At 34.5% G+C, this 18892-nt stretch overlaps 1 protein-coding gene and 1 long non-coding RNA gene across 2 annotated transcripts in view; one reads left to right on the top strand and one right to left on the bottom strand.

Annotated features, from left to right (window-relative positions):
• Nucleotides 1-18892, top strand: part of LOC123865280 (hemicentin-2-like) — a 161869-nt gene that overhangs the window by 103461 nt on the left and 39516 nt on the right. The window lies entirely within an intron of this gene.
• Nucleotides 2701-9199, bottom strand: LOC123865281. The gene is made up of 3 exons (XR_006795954.1): nt 9064-9199; nt 4142-4146; nt 2701-2711 (listed from the first exon to the last, which is right to left on the bottom strand). It is a non-coding gene; the product is annotated as an uncharacterized LOC123865281 (long non-coding RNA).

An 18892-nucleotide genomic window follows, 5' to 3' on the forward strand; every position in this document is an offset into this window, starting at 1 on the left:
TCAGTACAATAATAATATGTTTGCTGATTACACAAGATTCGAACAAAACAAATAAAGTACTTATAGTAGGTACGTTGTTCGCTCAGTTGTACGAGTATTTTACTTGTGCGATTTCAGATCGAACAACTGGTTGACATATTGCATTCTTGAAGTCAATTCGGTATTTGATAAAGTTTTTATTGAGTAAGTTTCGTTCGGTTTATTTTGCAATAAAATTTTAGTATTTCTGTTATTACGGAACAGAAAGACGTAATATTATGTTTGAAAACTGATCGTATACATTTTTAATTAGCATAAAATACGTACACAAAAATACGTTTAAAATTCATGTAAAAATGTTTCGTACTGTCTCGTGGTGACACAACGCGTATTATAATATTTTAATACGTGTAAAGATACGCTTCAGTGGATGACAGACTTTATTTACGGGAGCAGTTAAGGGGACGGTATATTCCAGGTATAATTTCAAATCTAGAGATGGCGATACACATTGTATCGGCATCTCTCTTAGACGCCCCTGAACCGGTTGCGCATCGCCACAGTGTAGATTATTATTTTCACATCGCTCCTGCATTTAATCATTACGTCACCCCACTTCAGTGTTTACGATGGAGTAAAAAGTCAAGTTATGTATAAGTTTAAAATTCAAAGTTATAGTGATAAAAAATATTTATTATGAAATAATTAAAAATTTATTTAAAAAAATTAATCTGTAGGTATCATCAGAATCGATTACATTCGACTTCGCTGGGTTACTTTATTGTAATATATAACATTGCGTATCTATAAAAAATATTTGTACAAGTTAAATATTGTTTTATATACTACTAGAGGATCCCTGCGGCTTCGCCTGCGTTGATTTCGGTTTTTTTGAATCCCGTAGGAACTCTTCATTTTTCCGGGATAAAAAGTAGCCTATGTCCTTCTCCGGGATGTGTCCCAAATTTCATTAAAATCGGTTCAGTGGTTGGGCCGTGAAAACGTAGCAGACAGACACACTTTCGCATTTATAATATTAGTAAAGTATGGATTTTAATGCACACTGTTGCCAAGTTACTATCATTAGTTAGTAAACAGTCACTGATAAAAAAAAAACAATATTATAATGTACTTTTATTGTTTTGTCAACAACGAGAAATAATGAATGAGATCTATTTACAATCATGCTAATAGGTGTCTTTTTCAACCTGTATGCTTATTATAGTAGGAGATTTAACATTTCACCAACTTTCATAGAATGAGATCACACACACACAGTAACATTAAATTAAAATGGGCCTAAATAACCTTGACTTAAGGTCCTAAATTCAATTACACCGATTTTAATTTCTGGTTCTGTCTGACTGGCTATACACGAATGGATTAATTTGAGCTATAAAACAAGGCGGTTAAGGTCTATTTTACGTTAACGTTCTCATTATAAACCCCTATCTGCCAGTTTTGGTCATTACTGTGGTGACCATTACATTTGGCCTTGAAAGAAGATACTTCACATGGATAAAAGATTATAGCATGGACAAGTCCAAGTTTCTGAAATTTTCACTTATTGATAATGATAATACTATCATTCCTAATTACTTACATTTATAGGTAAATCTTATATTTTCTATATCTTATTGCTATTATAGATGCTGAGATTATAGAAATTACACTCAACTGAAATTCAATGAAAATATAGTTAGCACGGACATTACACAAGTAACTATTTATTGCATTTCACTAATTACCGAGATCGTAAAATCCTATTTTTTCATATTATCAAAACGTTTACAGTAAAAAAATATCACACGCGCTAGGCGTGCAAAAACACCTGAAAGAGATTATATGCACCTGCAGCCATAACAGGATAACATTATAATATATTTCGTGTTGTATAAAAAGCTGTTTTGTTTATAATCCTTGTTTTTGTTTATTCAATATGGTTACAGTCAAACCGGCCCGCTCGGAGCTAATAGCCATAAAAGTTAACTAATTAGGTGAAATATTCCAAAAGAGCATAAGTAGGTATGTACACATTCAATACGCTAACTTAACTGTTTACGTTAAGGTTCAAAGTCAAAGCGCTGGAGAAATGTTTTTATATGATACTGAACAAAGTCAAGACAGAGATTAAAATATTTTATAGCTTTTTTGTTATATTCAGATTCGGGCCATTGATTCAAATTTTAAATTTGTAGTAATTATGTTCTCTAATTCAGAAGCTGAGCTCTTTTTAGCTGAGAAAAACAGGTCATTACCTTTTCGCTAAAAGACAATTTTACGTTGACTGACATGAAAGCAAAGTGCCTAGTAAGCCAATAGACAATTCAGCTAGATGACATCAAAGCAGATTACCCAGTCAGCAGAGAGTCAACTTAGCTGTACGCCATAAAAACAGAATGCACAAGTAGCAAAACGTCTGGAATTGTGAATAGTCTGTATGATTAGAACACCTCATTAGCCAGACGTCAAATTACATAGTTGGATGACATAAACGCTGAATGAGATAGTATCTAAAACATCTGGAAAAGTAAATAGTCTAAATGGTCTGTTGCTTGCTCCCTTTTTAATTTTTAACCAACTTCCAAAAAGAAGGTGGTTCTCAATTCAGCCTGTTTTTTTACCCCATTGCGGCAAAGCCTAAAGGAAGAGTTATGATTTTAGCAGTCTGTATATGTATGTGTGTGTGTTTGTATCCAGATTCTGTGTGTTCCACCGTAGCGCCGAAACTACTGGGCTGATTTTGATGAATGAGGTGTAAATCGATTTGTCGTAAAGATCCGGGTAACATAGGCTACATTTTATACGAAAAAAATTGACCTAACGGATGTAATATGAAAAAAAGTGGGGGTGAAAAGGTACTACCACTAACTAACAATTGTGCCAGGACTGGTCCTGATGGGATTTTGAAGTTTGAAAAGGTGCAGTTGGTTCTCTATATAACGTAGACCCGCACTAAGACAGGATTTTGAGAAATTTGATCTATAAATTGACCAAATTATCATACAACAATACTACTTCTCACGAACCTATAAAAGCTACGAACAAACGATTTCAGTAGTTACATTTTATTACTGTTCTTACCTTTCGATTCAAAACAAGAAAAATTGATACACTGATTTGGCATTCCAAAACGAAGCAACTCTCGTCCTAATAACAATTTAATGTATACTTTAAGAATAACTGCATAAGGTAAGTTTTACAACGAATATTTTAACATCGATATTTTAATGTTAGTATACGTGAGTGAGAACACAAAAGCCACAAAGATCCTTTGTATTGACAAAGGCAAACACAATAGGATCTTTCATTTCTTGTAAATTGAACTAGTTTTATGAGAAAAAGTATTAAGTACGTATGAAATTTTGTTTTGCACATTTTCAACTTTTAAGCTGTGACAATAAGGTCTAAGTTGAAGGAATATTTAATAGTATGATTATTTTTTTGATCTATAAAACATTTATGACACTGCAATTTTTGGTCAAACTTATTATTGACTACTTAGTGACGTATGTACATAAAAAAACCAGCCAAGTGCGAGTCAGACTCGCGCACCAAGTTTCCGTATCCGTACTCAGGTATTTTTCCGACATTTTGCAAGATAAATCAAAAACTATTATGCTTAAAAATAAATTAAAATCAGTTTTAGAATGTTCAGGTAAAACCCTTTTATATGATACCCCACTTGGTATAGTTATCTTACTTTGAAAATTGAAACACATTGTTTTTTAATGAACCCATAAATTTATGGTTTTTGCCAAATTTCATGATTCTAGGTCAACGGGAAGTACCCTATAGGTATTCCTGACAGACACAACACACACGGACAAAACAGACTGACAGGCGGACAGATAGACAGACATACAGTTAGATAGACAGACAAACAGACAGCAAATTGATCCTATAAGCGTTCCGCTTTTCTTTTTGAGGTACGGAACCCTAATAAATGATATCATTGCATAGCAAGTGAAGAAACTAAAAATTATAACACCTTGGATAAACATCTCGGACTTGAAAGTGGATGTCATTTTCATAATAATCATGATCATCATCATCATCATTATGAGCCTGTGGATGTCCACTGTTGGACATGGGCCTTCCCTAAAGAGCGCCAGCCGCTTTATATCATCAGTCCATCGTGCTGGAGGACGTCCTACACTACGCTTGCTTATACGCGGTCTCCTCTCATCTTATTTTCATAATAATTAGTACTTTCCCCTAAAAACCTTTAAATTGATATCAATAAAGTTTTTTTTTCCATCTTATCTTCTAATACTTATGCATTTTACAAGTTTGGTTTTTGATCTTTGAGCTACCGGAATAGAGCACTCAGATTAATTAATTTTTATTTTCAAATTATAAGTCCTGGTCTATAATGACCTAATATTAGCTTCACTACACTGAAATGTACTGTTTGTTTACTGCATTCTTTTTAAAATAATTACTTTTTTAATGTAATAAATGCACAATATAAACTTATCTTAAAATCTAGAAAAATCCTAAATAAAAATACTTTATAACATAGTACTGAATTTACTACTCTATGGCATTCTGTACAATTACAGTATGACAAAATGCTTATGAAACCCGAAACAGGTCCTGCCGCGCTGAGGCGACGGTTATGACTGACAAGATAACGTAATTACGGCCCATAAGACTCAACAATAGGGTCGAAAATTCTTTGTACTCGCTCCGTACGCGATTTGAAGAGAATAAGCGAGGAAGCGTGAAATCAAATAATTTAGAATATAATTTGAAATATAGCACTTACTGTGAAATGATCGGACCGAATTATTTATTTGATTGTTTTACACCTATGGTGAAAGTTACGTCTTTAAGAGCTTTGTCATTAAAGAGAAAAACCCAAAAGTCTAAGGTTTTAGACCAAACTTCTGATTTTTTTTCTATCGAGGAAAGTTTGTCCAATCATGTTTTTATCGGACCAAATCCAAGGGGATATAATGAAAAATATTATATATTAATTTCAAATTTTTCGATCCATGCGTTCCTAACTTATTTCCATTTTAGTAAACTTTAGTATCGACGAAAACGGAGACCGCCGCGTTAAGCTAATTTCGCTCATAAAGTTACCGACACAGAATTCAAATTTCCATGTTTATAATTTGATCCAGAAAATTTCAACACAGCGAGGCGTGCCATTGAACAAACAAAATGCTTTTTATTGCTACAGCGTTCTTTTCAGATCGTATTTAGTTTATTGGTTAACTTATTGCATTCTTAACGTCAACATGGTATTTTATAAACGGATTTTCACTCCACGAATAGTTCTTTGTTTATTTTTATTTACTTGACTTCAACTTAACAATACTAGACAAAGAAAATTAAAAATTTATAGCACCCCCGACAAGTGAAGGTTACAGTAACTAGAAAAGAGCTGATAACTTTCAAACGGCTGAACTGATTTTCTTTAATTATAGCTAAGAACACTCAATCAAGCCACCTTTCAAACAAAAAAAATAAAATAAAATCGGTTCATTAGTTTATGAGCTACGATGCCACAGACAGGTACACAGATACACACGTCGAATTTATAACACCCCTCTTTTTCGGTCGGGGGGCTTTGTGTACTTATAAATGTGAGATCCTTGATTGGATTCCGGTATAAATGTGAGATCCTCGATTGGATTCCGGACAAGGACAATTTGGAAAGTTATATCTCCTCAATCGGAGTTCAAAGCTGTGCTGTCGTTCAAAATATCGATATGGAACGTGGAAATTTCAGAGGCACTTGTAAATCTATAAATTATAGTCTGTATGTTTATATCGGTATATATTTGAAAAGTTCTGAACGGAAAAGTAATAATTCAAATTTTTATCTTTAGGAGCCTGTGTCTTTTGAGAAAGGTCATGTCAATATTAAAGGTCACTTGATAATGGACGTTGGATAAAAGTCCTCGAGTCAAGACCGTGTCTCAGCAAATGGAATGGACTTACTCGTAGATGTAGTATTCAATATAGGGAACGAAGGACGCTCCCTGACCAAATAACTGTCAAACTCCTTATCAATTGTAATTTAATTTAGTTACTTTGGTGTCCGATCGGGATAACGTCATAAACTCTGAGTCTCAGTAATAAACAACGCTAGGGAAAGCACGGATACCAATGCAGTTTTTTTTATTTTATTCAGATATAAGTTAGCCTTTGACAACCTCACCTGGTGATGATGCAGTTTAAGATAGAAACGGGCTAGCCTGGAAAGGGAATGGCAGTTTTAATTAAACCTATACTTACCCTTTGGTTTCTACACGGCATCGTTCTGGAACGCTAAATCGCTTAACGGCACGGCTTTGCCGGTAGGTTGGTAATTAGCCACAGCAGAAAATTATTTTAAGACAGTTATTTTAAGATGCTTTGCATAGTGTACAAGTGTAAATTAAAAATTTATAACACCCCCGACAAACGAAGGTTACATACAGTAACTAGAAAAGAGATGATAACTTTCAAACAGCTGAACCGATTTTCTTGGCTTATAGATAAGAACACTCTCGATCAAGCCACCTTTCAAACAAACAAAAAACTAAATTAAAATCGGTTCATTAGTTTAGGTGCTACGATGCCACAGATAGATATACAGATACGCACGTTAAACTTATAACACCCCTCTTTTTGGGTCGGGGATTAAAAACAAAATTAAATTGAGCTCTGAGCTACGCAATGTCCTGCAGGTATAATCTATTTTCTTTAAAAAGTTTCTTGCTGAAACGCGTAAGGACCTGGCTTTTTAGCTTTTGAAATGCGTAACAGCCACACTATACGCAGCTCATGTACGACCATGAACTTGACAATGAAATCATGATACGAGTGAAAAACTTATCTCCAGAATGTAAAAACCCCGGGCAAATCGCGTCACTTGCGTGTTTCTCCAGTGCATATAATACGAAATTAGACGTTTACCCGTGCAATTGATAATGAAACGTGTTAAACTAATTTCGTAATGTAAATTCCGCTTTATAGTGGCTTTGTAGTGGGCTATGTCCAACAGTAACTGTTTAATGGCTGATGATGTGCCATTAGTAATTATAAGAGGTATCTAAATATTGGGAATGCTACGTGAGCTCTACGCTGACTCTAAGCTGCTACAAACGCTACGCTATGGACAATTATAATTATTTGGTTATTACTCTGAAATGACTGCCACTCATTTATTACGGTATAATGTTCAAACCATGAAAACTATACTTGCGCAATAGTCGACACTAGTTGATGCCCGCAACTTCGTCTGGGTAAATGTAGGTTTTTAAATCTCTTTTTCTCAAAATCCTATTTCTTTCAAAAACGTTTTCTCCCAGTTCGTAAAAATACCTACTGAAAAAGACGCAAGAAATCAGATCAAGTGAACTTGGTTTATTGCATTCGCTCAGTCTAGCATGTAATTTGGCGCAATTTTCAAACTAATTGAAACATTACAGAACTGTGTTCAAAATAGCTTATCGCATAAAATCAAAGCAGCAGCATAAATCATTTTATGCAATTTGAAATACCCAGAAATTGATTTAATTTTTTACTCAACGGAATTTTAAAATAAACACGGGTCTCAACTTTCGTTTTTAGAGACCGTAACCGAAGGGTGGCAACGGGACTCTATTATTAAGTCTCCGCTGTCCGTTCGTCCGTCCGTACGTCCGTCCGTCCGTGCGTCCGTCCGTGCGTCAGTCCGTCTGTCCGTCAGCGAGCTGTATCTCGTAAAGTAGTAGTGGTAGTCTCGATAGTACAAGTGTGGGTGCAAGCCCGACTCGCGCTTGGCTGATTTTTATAACAAAAACGTTTTACGCTTTTAGTTTCATGAAAGGTTTTTGCAAAGTATATCTCGGATTCCAGTCGATCGGTTTTATTTAAAGTTAGAGGAGTATTTAACTTTGACTTTGAGTACTTTTCAAACTAAAATTTTCGTCGGTTCAGTTATTTTGGAGTTGGTCATAATATTATATTTTATACATAGCTTTGTCTATCTACAATTGTATAGAAATAAAAGGGCAAACAGCTGACTGAGTGCTATATGAACACATAGCTCCAATCATGAGTCAAAAGCCTGGAAATGGGCATTAAGGTGGTCTATGTTCATGCGAATTTCCAAGACTTAATTATTTGCTTGTCAAATTTTGGTGATAATTTACTAAATTTGGTCTTCGAATATTTTTTTGGTAAGAAAGCTTAGGGTGTCCCAGTATTTTTTGGCGGTCATTATATTTGTTTCCCTTTAAAACGGCTAAAAAAACTTAACCAGATTTTCGCAGGCAGGTGAATATAAAGAGTAATTTAGTCTTCGTTTTATCCCGGGAAAACAAAGCGGGATTAAAACAAACTAAATCCCCGCTTACGGAGTCGCAGGCAAAAGCACACATTTTATAATTTGGCTACTGACTTACGCGAGGAAAGGTTTTAAAAACAGTGTCTTCTATTTTTGTTTGGTCCATATACTCCCCAGAGTGGAACATGACAGCTGCTGTCAGATATTGAAAAAGACTAATGTTGTTTTCGTGCGCGTATTCTTATCATTATTTACCGAAGTGTCTGCGACTACAAGTACTTAAGTTCTTTTTTGAAAATAGCTAGGCGAGATACATACTATACTACTAAATAGTGGCGTGCAGAGGGTTTGAACTTTGAAGTTAGGGTAGGCATTAGTTAGCTAGATACCTATTTTCACAAGTAAAAATTTATAACACCCCCGATAAGTGAGATTACAGTGACTAGAAAAAAACTGATAACTTTCAAACGGCTGAACCGAGAGTGTTCTTAGCTAAAATCCAAGATAATCTTGGATTATAGCTAAGAACACTCTCGATCAAGCCACCTTTCAAACAAAAAACTAAATTAAAATCGGTTCATTAGTTTAGGAGCCACGATGCCACAGACAGATACACAGATACCCAGATAAACTGATATACAGATACACAGGTCGGGGGTTAAAAATAGGCATAACGAAAACTGCTCATTGCATTGGTCAATTTTAACTTGGGTAAGCAATGTTTTTACGCCACTATTGCTAACACGACACTACTGTATGAGCATTGCAACTTAAGTGGAGATTTGTCTGGTGGGGGAGGCTTTAGCTGTGGTTACCACTCTACCGACAAAGTCGTGCTGCAAAGCGATTTAGCGTACCGGTACGATGCCGTGTAAAACCCAAAGGGGTGTAGGTGTAAAAAACTGCCATACCCCTTCTAGGTTAGCCCGCTTTTATCTTAGACTCTACATCACTTACTACGAGGTGAGATTGCAGTCAAAAGCTAACTTGTATCTGAATTTAAAAAAAATACTTCCTCTTATAATATCGCGATATCAGGTAAGCGTCGAGCTATGTAATAGGTATTATTAGAGAGGCTCACAAAGGAATCTCAATCCAAATCGTATAGTATATTTAGTAAAAATGGACGAACAGACCTGTCCGTTTGAGTAGCCGCAAATTATTGAAGTACCTACATATTTATAGAAACGCTAGATTAAGAGGGCTCTCTCCGTCACTCGTTTCATACAATAGTAGTTCCAATTTCATTTGAATATTAAGCAACCAAAGTGCATGAAATTTTGCAGACATATTCTAGAAACTAATATCTATGTCTGTGGTTTTCCAGATTTCTGTTAAAATATTCGGTTTCAAAGTTACGCGGTCTTAAGAATTTTCATACAAATCTTTGAGCCCCTGTAATTTTTAAACTACATATTTTTAGAAAAATCTAAAACACCACAGACACAGATTAGTTATTAGTTATTAGTTTCTAGAATATTATGTCTGCAAAATTTCATGGACTTGCTTAGTATTCAAATGAAATTGGAACTACGATTGTATGAAACGAGTGACGGAGAGAGCCCTGTTAAGTATGCATATAGACCACTCTTGGACGAAGGCATAATATGAGTTTCAATACAGTTCCTTTTATACAAAATCTCATAACCGTGTGAGTGAATAAGGTCACTACTTTAGTAGTTTTCATATTCTCCTTACTTGCAGTTTGGCAAAACCTTCATTAGCTTCATTAACGAGCCGGCACGCTGCATTGCGGACTTTACCGCTTTTACATCTAAGTAGGTATTACTAGCGATTTGCTTTTTCATTAGACTATCCAATTAGGTATAGAAGTTTGTTAAGTATAATAACTAATTAAAATAAATATGGCTTTAATAATTACTAGCTGACGCCCGCGACTTCGTCCGCGTGGATTTAGGTTTTTCGAAATCCCGTGGGAACTCTGGTTTTCCGGGATAAAAAGTAGCCTCTGTGCTAATCCAGGATATTATCTATCGCCATTCCGAATTTCAGCCAAATCCGTCCAGTAGTTTTTGCGTGAAGGAGTAACAAACATACACACACACACACACACACAATATACAAACTTTCGCCTTTATAATATTAGTGTGATAATAGACGATCTGTCTAAGTACGGAAACCTATTCATAATGAATAAAATATTTTTAGGGTTCTATCTCCACGGAAGAAAAAGGCGAATTAGGTTTAAACTTTTACCAATATTTATTAAACTACCTAGGTTACCAGCGAACAGGGATTGGTATCAATGTTATATTAATTAATATCAGTTTGCATGATTTACAACAGTTTTTAGAGTTAATGTTTTCTTTCGCTCAAATTAGTTAAAAATATTATTTTTTTAATATACGTTGATAGAACTAAAATTATATTATTAAAATAAGGCGATATAATAACTATACCTAACGTAGAGTCTTTCATTGTTTAGATTAAATTCGTTAACTGTAGCTAATTAAACGTCTTTGGCTTGTAATTTTAACAATCTTATTGCAATTTGGCAAAACCTCACCGCTTTTAGCCAGAGACGGGAGCAAATTAAAATGCCCAAAAGGGCTTCTTTTAACGAACCTAGTTGGCACGTACACTGGGTTTTTGTAATGATTCAGGGTTTTTCTTGAATATTTTCGTTTTATTGAATGACAAGTTATCACTTGACTGCAAACTCATCTGCTGGTAAGTGGCAATACAGTCTAAGATGCTCGAACTAGATAAAAGTAGCTGAAAGAAAGTTGACATGTCTATTTGCTCACTCAGCGAGTTCACACTATACATACCTACCATACAGTCAGTGTTCTACTTGCTAAGTCTCTTTCACTTGGCCAGATAGGTACATTATATTATAGTCGTTGGCATGTGCGTTTACTTATATGATGTCAATGTATGGTTTATTTGGCTAACCTTAGGGTCATCCTATGACTCACCTGTCTACCTGTCTACCTATAGTTTTAGAGATGGCGAAGCACATGGTCGAACCAGAATAGATGAGATTTCTGAATTTTGTCTTCGATTATAGTCTCACTATTTTAACGTTTAAGCTATTCTTATTTCTTAGTGATTTCCATTATAACGGCTATATTCACGTATACTAAATATGTGAGTAGGTACTAAGTATAGCCGTTACATTCTATACTTATACTCTCACTGTTAGTTTATTAATAAATCTGACACATTATGATACGTCTGTTTAGTGTTTAAATTACTTCCCTTAAACCAATTTCAGTAGAATTGCTTTCCATTTCCCATTCATTACGTGATTCTCCTATTCCTACGTATATTATCATTGTTAATTGCTTTACATTCCCATTGAAACTTCGGTACTACGTTTCCTGTTACACATATTACATTCCTTACTTTCATCAAATAGATTGGATTTGGCAGATTCTAGGTATTCCATTTAGTTGGACCCGCTGGCAACTTGCCCTTTAAGTAAACAAGTTTTATTAAAATGTTCATACTGAGATTCATCGGAATCGTTACATACCGCATACCACTTTAACACTAGTCAGGTCATGAAAAACGATTGTAATAGGGATGATAACTACCAGTCAAATCAGCGACTTTTTATCAAACGTCAGAACGCTCGCTTAGTAAGGGAGCTTGTATGAAATTCACAGAAGTGACTACACATTTGACGTACTTTTTTAGTTAAATCTGAGCGAAGCGAAAATTGTATGTCTATGGTTAAATCGATAATTTAAAATGGTAAGCAAACTTAAAACTAGCATCGAATGTGGATTTTACGAATTTTGGAAGACAATCTATTTAAAAATTACTACGAAATAATTTATTTTTGACATAGGCATCATCCCCATTATAAAAAAAAACAGGACAAGATATTATTTGTACCTGAGCAATCAGTTTTCCGCTACGAGCTTTAAAAAGGAGCTTTGTGGAAGTTTTTTTCTTACATTAAAATTTTCCCACCCACTAAGTACCTAAAGAGTTTTTTCTCGCCAGCCAGAGGAACAACGGTAATTTGGGCCGTATAATATGAGATCTCATAAGTTAGAGAGCACTCAACACTTAATATGATTTTCGTTCGGTTAAGAAGTTTTGGAATTCTTTTTATGGAATTATTCAAATATAAATAGTTTAGGCGTTAGAAAGATGCCAATCATCTCCTAATTTAGCTTTAGATTAGCATATTATTATGAGACACCAACGTGATTTGATAAGTGCTGCATTCTTTTTGGGCACGAAACAATAAGACACTCTTTGTATGTTCGGTAAAAAAAACCTTATGCTGATGCTTATTATGCTTATAGTTTGAAGCTTGGCTTAGATATACCTACCTTACCTGTCGCAAAATGAGGTCAGCTTTTGCCAATTAACATCTACATGGGGAGCTTACGAGCTTAAATCAGTTTAACAGATTACAGTCCGAGATCTCACTGCAAAAATGTCAACCATGATACTAATATTATAAGGTGTACCTAAGTTTGTTTGTAGGGAGTAATCTCTGGAAGTACTAAACAGATTTTGAAAATTCTTTCACCAGTAGAAAGCTATATTATTCCTGAGTAACATAGGCTGTTTTATTTTCAAAAAATTAGCGATCCATGTGAAAATTGTAATAAGCTACCCGTGCGAAGCCGGGGCGGGTCCTATGTTTTACAAATTCATAACATTGCTTTGGAGCATCACTATCATTGCTAATATTATAAATGCAAAAATGTGTTTTTTACTGATTAGTCACGCTGCAACAGAGCAACGGAATGACTTTTGTATGGATAGTAATATTCATAGTTAAAGATCTAGAGACTTGACATAGGCTACACTCATTTATTCAGACATTCAACAAAAATTTAAAAACTTGCTTGCGACCTTTCAATAGACAACCAGACTAAAAGGTATTCCTTTACACTTTTAGTTTTATCTAAGAATAGCATTTTAACTGAATAAACAGGTTGGTGAAGATATTATTCAGTGGGATCTCGGACTATTACATGTTTTAGTCATATTGGACACCGTTTGAACTCGACAACGTGACTCTAAAAGAACCTTCAACCTCGCAGTGACCGCAATGGTTTTTGTTATACAAATAGAATTGTAAATTTTCTGTTTGACGCCAGACTCACTGTCACTTTTTATCTGCATGCTATGTTTACCTATACCTTATAACTTATCATTTTGCTAAAGTATTTTGTAAAATCAAAATTGTGTTTGATATAGCTGTTACAAGCTGTTAGTAAACCTAATAGAGAAAATAAAAATAAAATAAACATGCTATGCTCGCTTGATTGCTGCTGTGACCGAACCATAACGATTTAGAACTGTGAGACCAAAAATTTTAGTGAGTGGTCTGTCAAGAGTTTCAAAACAATACGAACTGGCGAACCATATGGTGCAACTGCATGAAGCAATTTTTGTACAGAAATACCAAAAAATTAAATGGAAGTTGTTACAACTGTTCCGTAAATTTACCGTTTGGATCGAGGAATATTTAATTTACTTAAATTACTAGAATTTATTTAGACTTCGTCTGTGGTGGCGTTTGCTGGCGCGCGTGTTGTGCCTTTTTGGGAGTGTTTTTTTTTTTGCAGAGCACGCCCGCCAGCTAACACCAACACAGATGAAGTCCTTTCCCTAACTGGTAAATAACTATAAACTTGACATTGGCTAATCAGTGTAAAGCCAGACGAGAGAGAGAAAAAAAAAGAATTTATTTAAATAAGAGAGTAAAATAATGGATGAATTTGGAATTCCATAGAGTGCATCTTTAATAAAACTTAAATTCATTTTTAAAACGAAACCGTAGGTACAGAAGATAAGAAACAGATTTAAATTAAATTGTACGGAATTGAAATGCAAATTCTCTAATAAAACTGTTTTGCTGACGAGGCAAGCTGCCAACCTGGTACAACCAAATAAAACAAAATTTAAACTAAAAATGGAAGCGGTAGAATACGAATGATAAACAATTTCCCCATCTAGACTAACGTGCTGAAACAGTTAGTTATAAACGAGTTAAAACTAAAATACTTACTTGTAAACTTTTAAAATTACTAACTCGAGGTAAAACCCCGAAAAAAGCGTTCCAGCTAAAAAATGAAACACATGTATAAATGCACAACTGCCTTTTTTCCGCCACGTCACTCGCTTGGTTTAGGTTTTTTAAAGAACTTGGAGATGAGCCGTAAGCCTGTAAGCTGCCTGTAAGCCATAAAAAAGAAATGTATGTGGGCTTAAGGCTCTTTAGTTGGGCAAATTTTTGATATGTAGGTAAAATTCAAAAATTTGCTATCAAAACTTTCAAACACTAGTTAACTTAGCCGTTTTATACACGCTTTCGCAATTCCCATTATAACTTATTTACAGTAGTTTATTTTACGTACAAAGCCAACCATGTTGAAAATATATTGCAACAGATATATTTTATTTGTCTACTAAACCCCACTAAATCGACTTCTGGAACGGTTCCAACAATCTTGATTAGTAACAAAACATTAACAAGATATGTTTTGTTCAGGGATATTTAATCTAAGCTTATATATTTATTTAGTACTAGCTGATGCCCGCGACTTCATTCGCGTGGATGTAGGTTTTTAAAAATCCCGTGGGAATTCTTTCATTTTCCGGGATAAAAAGTAGCCTATGTGCTAATGCAGGGTATAATCTATCTCCATTTCAAATTTCAGCACAATCTGTCCTGAAAGAGTAACAAACATAGGTACACACATACATACACACAAAATGCTTTTATAATATAAGTGTGATAAGTGAAAAAAATCATAATCTTCTTTAAACCATTCACTATCAGTTGATGCCCAAAAGTTTAATCTGGCTATACGTGACGCGGGTGCTTTATTCAGGACCATCCTACGTATTTTTAGTATCCAAAATACTAGAATTTGAGTCAAAAGGTAACACGACTTATTTTACTTGACTTGAAGTGATACTGTAGAATACAAACTGCACAGTTATAAGCATAAATATGTATGAATTAAGTAACTGATACATTATCCACTAGGTATGACAAATAGGTACGACGATTGTAAAATTATCGATATTTCGATCGATATAAGGAACGCAAAATTATTTTGTGGCATGGCTTTACTCTGGTTTGGTGGGAGGCTTCGATCATAGGTTCGACCTACCAATTTAGAAATTATAAATTCCAAAATTGCCCTTGCTGGGAATTGATCCCAGAAACTCCCAGTTGTAAGACCACTGTGCTCACCAATGCGCCAGGGGGCTTTGCTTTACAACACTTTTAAGCAGACTAGTAATTTTTATACCCCCAAGCAAAAACTAGTCCAGTTTTTAAAATAATCCAGCAGCAAAAAATATTCTAAATAAGCAGATATTATGTTAAAAACCGAGCAAGCAAAGTAGCATCCAATTTGCGTCACCGCAGGGCAGAAGCCTTGTCTTTTAACGAATAGCAAACAAAACAACACGACGTGAATCTTTGTAAGGCTGGTTTCTTTTTCTCATATTTTTGTTTTCCTTCATTTTTCTATTTTAATCAGAGGCGCTATTTTTTTATTTATTCAAGCCTACGGATATTTGTCATATTTCTTTTATTATACGTTGCAAGGGTCAAAAAATTCCCATTTTATTACAATTGCAGGTTTATTAAAGTTAATTAAAAGCCCACAGGAACTCTTTGTTTTTTCGGAAAAGTATCTGTTTGCAGAATGCAATGTTATGTCTATTTGTTCGAAGTCTAATTGCCAAAAGTTGAAGTCGGTTGAGTATTTGAGGAAAACAGACATTTTTTCTAACTTTTAATAATATTAAGATAAGTAGATTATTTATTATAGGTAGGTAGCTACCAAATGATTCAACATAATATGAGGCATATATGCCACTAAAATGAAAAATATTGTAATTTAGATGATGTCCGCAACTTCGTCCCCGTGGAAAACCACCTAATTAGGTTTTTAAAAATCCGTTGGGAACTTAATTTTTATCCCTTAATTTTGTATGCAGGAAAATCAATTTCTGGCATTAAAAATTAAGGTATGTATGTCTCCGGGATGCAAGCCTTTATACTATAGGATAACAGCTAATCTTAACATAAATTGTAGGAAATTGCCTCTAGTTTAATTTTCATCGTAAAATGAGTCGGAAAGAAGTTATCGTCAAAAACTCTTTTTGGCCACCATTTTTCCAAGATGGCGGCGCGAGCGGCAAAAATACGAGGTGGCAAAATAAAAATTCGTAAAGAGAACGCCGAAATCAATAAAAACACCAATTTTCAAGACTCCCGGAAAACTTTCCAGGTAAAACTACCAAACGACTGGACTAATAAAGTTATTACTTTATTAGTCCAGTCACAAGCAAGCACACTTTCGCAGAACAGACATCAGAATGTAACGCAAAACACGTCACTTCGGCCAGTTATTATTTGTTAACCCCCGACCCAAAAAGAGGGGTGTTATAAGTTTGACGTGTGTATCTGTGTATCTGTCTGTGGCATCGTAGGTCCTAAACTAATGAACCGATTTTAATTTAGTTTTTTTGTTTGAAGGGCGGCTTGATCGAGAGTGTTCTTAGCTATTATCCAATAAAATCGCTTCAGCCGTTTGAAAGTTATCAGCTCTTTTCTAGTTACTGTAACCTTCACTTGTCGGGAGTGTCATAAATTTTAAATTTACACTTTTTGTATCAAATCTTTAAGAGGGCTCTCTCCGTCACTCGTTTCATACAATCGTAGTTCCAATTTCATTTGAATATTAAACAACCAAAGTCCATGAAATTTTGCTGACATATTCTAGAAACTAATATCTATGTCTGTGGTTTTCCAGATTTCTGTTAAAATATTCGGTTTCAAAGTTACGCGGTCTTAAAAATTTTCATACAAATCTTTGAGCCCCTGTAATTTTAAAACTACATATTTTTAGAAAAATCTAAAACACCACAGACACAGCTGATATTAGTTTCTAGAATATGGCTGCAAAATTTCATGGACTTTGGTTGCTTAATATTCAAATGAAATTGGAACTACGATTGTATGAAACGTGTGACGGAGAGAGCCCTGTTAAGCCTAACTAAAATACTCTGATCTAAATATTGAAGATATTATATTGTATTGCGATCCGTTTCATAATACTCCCTGCGGGATAAGATAGCGCTTGATTTAGATATGTCAATTTAGCTTAGAGATTGTATACCTACAGCGAAATTGACCATATTTACTAACATAAGTTTATACGTGCCGTATCTCGTGGAGCAATTTAAAAGTAAAGTAGAGCAATTTATGTTTCCACAGGTCAAAAGCTTTGTCTAGAAAGAATAGCAAACAAAGATTGCAGATTTATTCCTACCAGTGAACCAAGCTAGTTTATAGTTTATAGTATACTTACTTACCTAAGAGTACCTGTACCCACTGTGATTGCTTCCGTTTTCCAAATAAGCTTGCGCTTTTAATGTTTTTAACCCCCGACCCAAAAAGAGGGGTGTTATAAGTTTGACGTAAGTATCTGTGTATCTGTCTGTGGCATCGTAGCTCCCGAACTAATGAACCGATTTTAATTTAGTTTTTTTTAAAGGTGGCTTGATTTAATTGATTTTAATTTCTAGAAGAGGTTACCATGCCGTAACGCCAGCTTTCCACCAACTATTTTATAATTTTTTTTTTATTGTAAAAAACTGCCAAGATAATTTTACGAATTAGTCCTCTACAAATTTTATAGAGTTTCCTTAGTTAGCGTTCAAATAAAAACAAAACTAAGTTTGTATGACAAGCACGCTACAAAATAAACTTCTCTTAAAATATTTCGTAACTCCTGAATAAATATTAAAAGACAGGCCATTTAAGTCGCCGCGAGGCAAGTCTTGTTTTATAACGAACGCAAATAAACATTGTGGATTTATTATTTGTTAGGAACATTGCTTGTTGTAACATTTTTGTGTGTGTCCCATTTACTACACGAAAACCGCTTTAAAATCGGAAACGTTATGTTTGAAGGTGTAAGCCAAAGATCTTGGTGAAGATTGTCTTTGCAATTTGCTACGGATATAAAACGTTGTAGGAATATTGAAGAAAGAACATATTTTTGCCTGAACAACTGAAAGGTGCTACTTCACCGCGATTTCGTTCAGGTGAAATTTCAGAAAACCCTTTCTTATAGTCTACGTCTACGTCTAAATTTGGTTGAGAATTAGGTTGCAACCCGAGAACGGACATCGGTTTTTTATCCGAAAAGTTCCTTCAGGATTTTTAAAAACCTAAATTATACATGTGGACGAAGCTGCGGCATCAAGCAGTAGGTATATGATAAAGATGTACTTATACTGTCATATTTTAATAAAAATAAATAAAAAAAACTCAAAACTATTGTTTTACTCAAAGTCTATTAAACAAATTCAAATACTATTTTTATTATATACTATTTTTATAATAATAAATTGGAGCTCTGAAGATCCTCTAGGCCAGACACGATATGCTGACCTAAAGGCTTTGGACTAGAATATTATTATGTTATATATAGATTGGCCTGATAAGGCACAGCCCTACTTGTTCACGGTGAACGTAAACATTAAAACATTTTTACTAACTCTCTCAGGCTAAAAATGGTGATTGATTTAAAAATACACGAGAGAAAATGTACAGCAACTGCGAAAGACACAATTTACATTTAATTATATTTGCAAATTGAGTCAGCGTTTTAATCTTTA

This window comes from Maniola jurtina, chromosome 5 (assembly GCF_905333055.1).
Source record: "Maniola jurtina chromosome 5, ilManJurt1.1, whole genome shotgun sequence".
Classification (NCBI taxonomy): Eukaryota; Metazoa; Arthropoda; class Insecta; order Lepidoptera; family Nymphalidae; genus Maniola; species Maniola jurtina.